This window comes from Octodon degus, unplaced genomic scaffold, assembly GCF_000260255.1.
Source record: "Octodon degus isolate 3935 unplaced genomic scaffold, OctDeg1.0 scaffold00032, whole genome shotgun sequence".
Lineage (NCBI taxonomy): Eukaryota > Metazoa > Chordata > Mammalia > Rodentia > Octodontidae > Octodon > Octodon degus.
Genome location: NW_004524608.1, coordinates 6,277,267 through 6,285,059, shown reverse-complemented (window position 1 = coordinate 6,285,059; position 7,793 = coordinate 6,277,267).

Below are 7,793 nucleotides of genomic sequence, written 5' to 3'. Positions count from 1 at the left end.
GTGGTGGTGGTACCAGGGATCGAATTCAGGACCTTGTGCTTGCCAGGCAAGCACTTATTCCATTGAGCTACCTCCCTGACCCCTTCTTTATTGTAATTTTTTTTTTATTTGAAAACTTAAAAACAAAATTGGGAAAACTTAAACCCTTTGACAAGTCTTTATTTGGCCTTAAGTATTCGAGGCAAATAATGTGTTTGCTAATTCACCATCAAAAAAACAGAGTTCCTACCTTGCTTTGCCAAAAAACCAGGTTTTGCCAAGCCCTCCCTGTGCCAGACCCTGTCATCTTGGGAAGCTCCCCTCCCAGGGCTAAGTGGCCTCTGTCCTGGGTCATTTTCACACCCGCATGATTCCCAGGAAACCCTGGACTCCTTGCTCAGAATCTGTACTGCCCATCATTCACCAGGCTTTCTTGAAGTCATTGTTGCTTGGGCCCCTGAGAGCTACCCCAGTGATTCAACTCCCACCAGCTGCCATCAGATTGTCATCTGCTATAAACTATCAGAGCCAATCACACCCCACATCCGCAAAGGGCGGGTACCTTCGGTGTCATGGCAACCATCCCGAGTTCCCATACACTCTTCCTCATCCCCAGTGTGTCTTTTCCACAATCCATGCTTCTCCATTAAGCTTTTTCCAAGACACCCATGGGTGTCTGGCTCCGTCTTCCAACCCCACACTGCCCTGCTGCCCTCATACCTAGAGACCTTGCACCAACCTCAAGAATGCTACTAGCCTGTCAAGTGATGCATCTCACTACACCTCATGAAAAACCTTCGAGGAGCAGGGGCTGGGGTTTGATCCCCGGGCCTGCCATGCCAGCCTCACCCCTGGGGCACATTGAGATGGCAATTGAGACTGGGTGTGGTGGCACACACCTGTAATCCCAGCTCTTGGGAGACTGTAAACAGGCGGATCACTGTGAGTCTGATCTAGTAGTGAGACCCTGAATACCTTGTAGATCCTTCCCTAAAAATACAAAAAAGAAAAAGAAAAAAGAAAACCTTTTGAGAGCAGAGACTGTGGTTTCTGCATGTGGGAGGTTTTCTCAGTGTAGATTACAGGACTGGCTCACAATATCTGTTCTAATGATGTGTACTGAAATTAAAGGTCAAAAACCTACCTACTCCAGGGCAGGGGAGATGGCTCAATGGAGCAAGCACTTCCCTGGCAAGCACAAGGGCCTGAGTTCAATCCCTGGTTCCTCAAAAACACAAAAAAACTACCTACTCCGTGCCAGGCATCCTCTGGGCACTTTATGATAGGTGGACCCTTTCCTTCACAGCCGGCTGTCACCTGCACTGGTGTCTAATTTTAGCCAAAGTCCTCCTAATGGAAAACATCTGGGTGCTGCACATAGCTTGTGATAAAGAGATCTTGTATCCTGTGCAAACAGAGCTCGGAAGGCCAAATAAAGGCCTGGATGTCGCCGAGGTCAGTGGCCTCCAAGGCCGGCAGGTGATCATGACTTGATATGGCCCAGATTCCAGGCAAAGAACGGAACTGACCGAGTTTAGCCCTGGGAGTTGGCCGCTGGAGTGGGAGGGAGGAGAATTGGGCGACCTGCGCTCCAGCAGAGGAATAGCGTAGGAATGGTGAGGAAATTAAGTCGGGGAAGTGAAGACTACATCCAAAATCCCACACGCTCAAAAAAAATAAAATAAAATAAAATAAAAAGGCAGATTTTAATTGTTTCCTGTCCTTTACAAACATTAGAACCAATGAGGAAAAGAACAAGCCGCAAAATGTGTTCTGGGCTCCTGCCAGGCAATGGAGCCCCAAACCGCAATCCTGAAATCTGTTGTGGAACAGGCCACTGGAAGACGGAGGGCTCTGAGCGTCTGGGGGCGCCCTGGCTCGGAGGCCGCGCTGGAGCTTTAGGGACATTCGCAACACCCGCTCGGGTACACACTGTCCCTGCCCAAGTCTTCAGCTGTAATTAGCTTTGCTCATTAGTTGCAAATAAATAATCTCCTTGTCACAGCTGGGATCTTTTATCAGAACAGAGGCCCTGAGGGTTGGCGGGAGCCAAATGACCCCCGCCTCCCCCCCCCCCATTCCCCTGGAACAGTAAAGTCAGGACCCAGAGAGCTCAGTAAGGAAACTGCCAAAAATGTCCAAAAATTCCAAAGAACAAACCTGCCTTGAAGGTATTAAAAACAGATAAAAAGGGCTGGCGAGATAGCTCGGGGGACTAAGCGCTTGCTTAGGCAAGCACGGGGACCAGGATCCCCCGCACCACATGCAGCGCCGGCCCCGCCCCCGGGGCACCCTGACCCAGCCATTGAGTCCAGGCAGGCGGCGTGGTGGCACAGGTCTGTAATCCCAGCGCTGGGGAGGCTGAAACAGGAGGCTCACTCCAAGTCCGAGCTGCATAAGAAACCCTGTACCAAATACATTTTTTAAAAAAGATAAAAATAGTAACAACAAAAACCCTTATCATAGATACTGAGTTTCTCTTCAAGTAAGGTTAATGGCTCAGACATCAGAATGCACAAGGTGTCTTGTAAATGTGGATACAGAGGTCACCCCTACCCTGCCGAAGTCCCATCTAGGGACTGGTGACAATGTGCTGTGCCATCAGCCACTGTGGATGCACTCAGGGCAGGAACCCACAGCCCGGGCTGGCCTCTCTCAGTGGCTTTCCAGGGAACAGAGCCAGCAGCGTCTTGTGCTGAATGCTTTAAGCTCTGCTCTCGCTGCCCCTCCCCAAGGAGGCATCTACAGCACCTTTGGTCACTTTGAGAGGGGGTGACCAGGCTGTGCACAGCCTCTGATCCTTCCCGGACCAGGGGTTGGCACAAAATGCCCAAGTGAGTGGCAGAGCCTCACTTTAGAGTCCAGTACAGGACTGTGCAATGGGAAAAAGAAGACCTCAGTATGTCAAGGACAAAAGGTATAGGTGCTCTGATATGTGGGTTGGAAACTACAGGAAGAAGAGAAAATATGCCAAGAGGTAAATAATTGCAATGATTAAGAGCATAGGCTTTGGAATAAACAGTTTTAGACAGCTTACAGCCCTGCTACTTCTAATTGCATAAGAATGTTCTTTGAGCTTCATAAACCTCAGTTTCCTCATCCGTAAAATGGGTTTAACAATCATCATTTCTTCAGTTGTCCATTATGAGAGTTCACACAGTAGTTATTTAATAAATACTAGCCATTGTTTTCCCTGTCCAATTATATCACCCCATCTATGTACAAGGCACCCAAATCCACCAGAGTTTTGCCTGACTCATCTGGATAATTGCCTCCATTTGATAATTTTGGAGCTAGCCAATGAATTTTTTATACTAGCAAATGTTTAAAAAAATACATAAAATTAAAAGAAGCTTTTAGTTTTTTAAAAAAGGGGGGGGGGTCCCTGAAGAAGATCAGAGCTAGAGTCAAACCAGGTGCCCACCAGCTATGGACTGTCTGTCCCATCCTCCCAGGCAGAAAGGGCTAATCTCGTGGGGCTTTGCCTCCTTGGCTCCCAGCCTGAGTTCACTGGCATTCAGGGTGTGTGATATCTCTGGATTCTCCCTCAGAACAGCCTGGCTGGACCACAACAGCCCCCATCCTGGGTTGAGAGGACATAGCTGTGAGACATCCTTCTCCATTTACTCTTTAGGACTGATCTGTGTCACTTAGAAGCTCTGCATTTGAGTTTTACAAGCAGCTGTCCTAGGCAGGGACACAGGCTGAGTCCAAATGACCCAGCCCTTGATTTTGATAATGACACCATTGTGATCACAACCAGCCACCCAGACCTGTTCACAAGAATGCTGTAACTCAGAATCTGAGATGTGCATTCCCATCCATGACATCCCTGAGAGATGGGAGATGGGAATTCCAGTTTCCAGCCCTGTATTCCCCCGGAAGAAGCACTTATGTTTATACCACACTATTCAACCAGACAGAGGAAGAAAACAGGGCCTTCCCATCTCCTGACTCCAAAGCTCATGCTGTTGTTAAATCAGGCAGGCACTTTTGTCAAATGGAGGAGGACAAAAACTGCCTATTCCTTGCCCTTTGAAATCTGAAGGGCATATTTCTAGGACAGCTGGCTGGGGCTGGGGCACAGGCTCCGGCCTCAGAACACCTAATTCATTAATGCCAGGCTCCAGTCATCCCAGGAGAATTTTGCAGCTGGCTCCACCACACTCCAAAAGCTGCTGCTCTTTAAATTCAGCCAGCTGGTCAAGGCTGAGCAGAGGAAACGCTCTGGACATACGGGCCTTCCAGGAGGAGGAGACCACACGATTCATCTATCATCAGTAGAAGCTACACAGGTGGCTCTGGCTGTTTTCCCCACATCTGCTGTTGTCCTTTTATTTCTGGGCTTTCTTCATAATCTCCCTTGATGTGATCCAAAAATCTATATGAATTATGCCTGTCCTGGGATCCAGTAACCCCAAGAACCTGCTGTAGGCCAACAGGAAGGTTCGATACAACCTAAAGAACAATTTTACCCTACAGGGACGAGAACTTAGCATGCTGTTTTTCAGGGATAAAGAAGACCGTTAACTTTAAGACTTGGTGGCATTGTGCATGGGTGACAGGAAGGACTTTGCCACAGGAGCCTGTCCCTACACAGGAGTCTGGGGTGGCCAACTTCTTTTCTGCTCTGTCCCGTATGGTCAGCCTGAGGTCACTCTTCTGCCTCTGAAACCAAAATCTCCTCCTCCAGCTGCTGGGAAGAGAGAACAAAGCTGCTAACTGATTATTATTCAAGAACAAAGCAGACCATTTATTTTAGCAGGTTCAGAGCCATTATCTCCCCAGGACGCAAGCTACAGTGTGTGCCGACTTTATCTGCCCACTTGTCTTCTGTCCTCAATCCTTAAAGAGTATGTTGTTCCTCTCTCCGGAGCGAGACAAAAACAAATGAGAAAGAGAAAGAGAAAAATTGCAGCAATGGCGGATGAAGGCTTCCGTCTCCTTGGTCAGCCTCCTGGGCTTCCCAAAGGCATAAGCACTTCCTGCCTTTGTAGAAACCCCAGGTGGATGAGCAAAGCCTTGGCGACCACCTTGCATTTGAAATAAGGCTGTGCCACACCCTCAGGTCACTACCATCAGGCTTGCAGCTTCTTCACCGCTGAGAGCCTCAAAAGTGCATTGCCTGATAAAACACAGAGCACCCAGGGAACTCTGAACTTCCAAAGTACAGTGAAGGATGGGTTAGGGTGACTTAAATATTACTTTGGGTATATAGTTAGATAGTAAAAACATATTCACTGTTCCTCTGAAATTCAAACTTTCCTTTGTGTCTTACATTTTTGCATACTAAATCTGATACCCCAATCCCATCCCAGCCCTCATCTCTGTCCCTGCTGGGCTCCACACGGTTCTCTACTGTTAACTCAAGCACAGCACGATTTGGAGCTGACCAGAGCCACACAGCAGTGGCATAGGCCTGGGTTCTGGGTTGATCGGGGTCAGGGAAGAAACTTGGCACCACTTCTGTCTGGCTGCTTCAGTTCCACTTTCCTGAGGTCACGCTGAGCACCTGAAAAACTAATAAACATGTTCTTTAGAGTCAACAGACAAACAGTTTCTCCATGGGAGATCAAAGGGGGAGCCCTTGCCTACAGAGAAGTTTCCAGAAGGTGCCAGTTTCTCTGGGCCTGGTCTGAAATCTAGAAGGTCTGTACTACATTTTCGATACCTGTCTGCTGTGAATTCTGAGTACAGTCTCCCCCAGGAGACTCTCCCAGGAGTACTTCCTGTGCCACCTCCTCTCCCACCAACATGACCCAATAAGCTGCTTCCCAGCAATCCCAGGGCCTTCTCTGGCCTTGCGCCTGGCCCTGCATCCAAGGGTGAGGCTGCTTAGAGGCCCTCCTGGAGCTGAGCCCCACTCCCACTGGCCTCAGTTTCTCTCTCCTTTCCAAGAAGCAGTTAGTGAAGAGAAAGCACCTAACTCCCTGGTAAGCAGTCATTTGACCCCATTTAGGCTAAAAAGTCACCACACAATTTCTAACACAATGAAGGCCAAGTATGGGGGCTTTTTGTCCTTCAGTAACTTGGTAAAACTCGTGGTGTTACTAGAGATTAAACCGAAGCCAATCTTGGCTGTACCCCAGCCTTTTCAATTTCCTACTCACAGACTTCCCTAGACTGGCCTCATACCTAAGATCCTCCTGCCTCAGCCTCTTGAGTAGCTGGGATTATAGGCATATACCAGCAGGCATGGCTGATAAAACATATTTTTTGCTTTTTTTTCTTTGAGACAGTGTCTTGCTATGTACTTCAAACTGGCCTTGAGTTTACCATATAGCCCCAACTGGCCTCAAACTCTCAACAATCCTCCTACCTCAACTTCTGAAATGCTGAGATTACAGGCATGTGCTGCCATGCCCAGCTCCTTCATTATTTATGTTCAATGTGTCCCTTTGAATTAAATAAACAGTAAAGTTCATGGGAAAACCAACTCATCTCTTTACCTTTGTAATTAACTCCCTATAGGAGTTATCTAACCAACAGCTGGTAATTTTTTTCCTCCATCTCCCATTTTTATTCTGCCCAAAGTAAACCCATTCCTTGAAAACTTGCTGGAACTTATATTTTGTGATCTGGCATAGGAGGTCCTCCTAAAGCATCCAGAACCTTAAAAAAGAGAGAGAGAGAGAGAGAGAGAGAGAGAGAGAGAGAGAGAGAGAGAGAGAGAGAACGCTATCTTCCCAGGCATTTCATCATCAAAACAAATACAGAATCATCTAGTCACTTCTCCAAAGCCAACATCAGTGAGGGTTTATGGGATCAAGAAAATCAGTACCGCGGCCAGGGAGATGGTTCAGTAGAATAAGCGCTTCCCTGGCAAGTGCAAGGGCCTGAGTTCAATCCCGGGTTCTGCCAGAAAAGAGAAAAGAAAAACAGTACAATCTGACTGCATGGTAGAGAGGCTTTCTTTTATATTTTACTTGTGACTTTTTCCAATGCCAACATTTCAAGACTATGAAAGATTTTCTCCTATGGCTCTCTTGGCTGCTAATAACTATATTTGGGGGATTGTTTTGGTTTTTTTTGTTTGTTTGTTTGTTTTGGTTTTTTCCTCTAACGGTGAAATCACAAGGCTTAAAGTTCCGGAATGCTGGTCGGATCGTCAGTGAGGAAGCCCTCTTCCCTGTATTATCTGCTTCTCTTGTTGTGTAAGAATGAAAAGGAGCCACATAATTAAGCCTGCAGCAGCACACAAGAAGCCGCCTCCTGTGAGGCTGTGATAGTGGATGGCAGAGGGAGGGATGCGAGCCCTTCCCGTCCCCAGGCAGAAGGTCATGTGAGTCACCCCTCCTGCCAGCCCACGCTGAGCTCGTGTTTAGCACAGAACAAGGCCGCTGCTGAGGAACATCACCCTCCAGGGTCACCTAGGGAGTGTATTCATTCATTCACTCATCCATTCCGAGCCACGCGCTGCCTCTCTCTCATACCAGGTACTGTGCAAAAGCCAGGAAACAAAAGATCTGTCTGGCCTTGAAGGAATGACAGACCGATGCCTGAAACAGACAGACAAATCACAAGAGCACGCCAGGGCATCTGAGGGGGGAGCTCTTTGTCACAAGGGGATTCTGCACCCCGCAGAACAAATATCAGCGCCTGCGGGTACTTTGGGTGTCACAATTTGGGTGAGGGCTGTGGGGCTGGCATTGAGCAGGCAAAGACCAGAGGTGCTGCCAGATGTCCCCAATGCACAGGACAGCCTCCCATCAGCAAAGGTGAAAAACCAACTCCTGGGCCCCAGGGTGCTGGGCTCGGTTGTGTGTGGGCGAATCCGGTCTGCTCTGCAAGCCTGCTCTTCCCAGCTTCAGCAG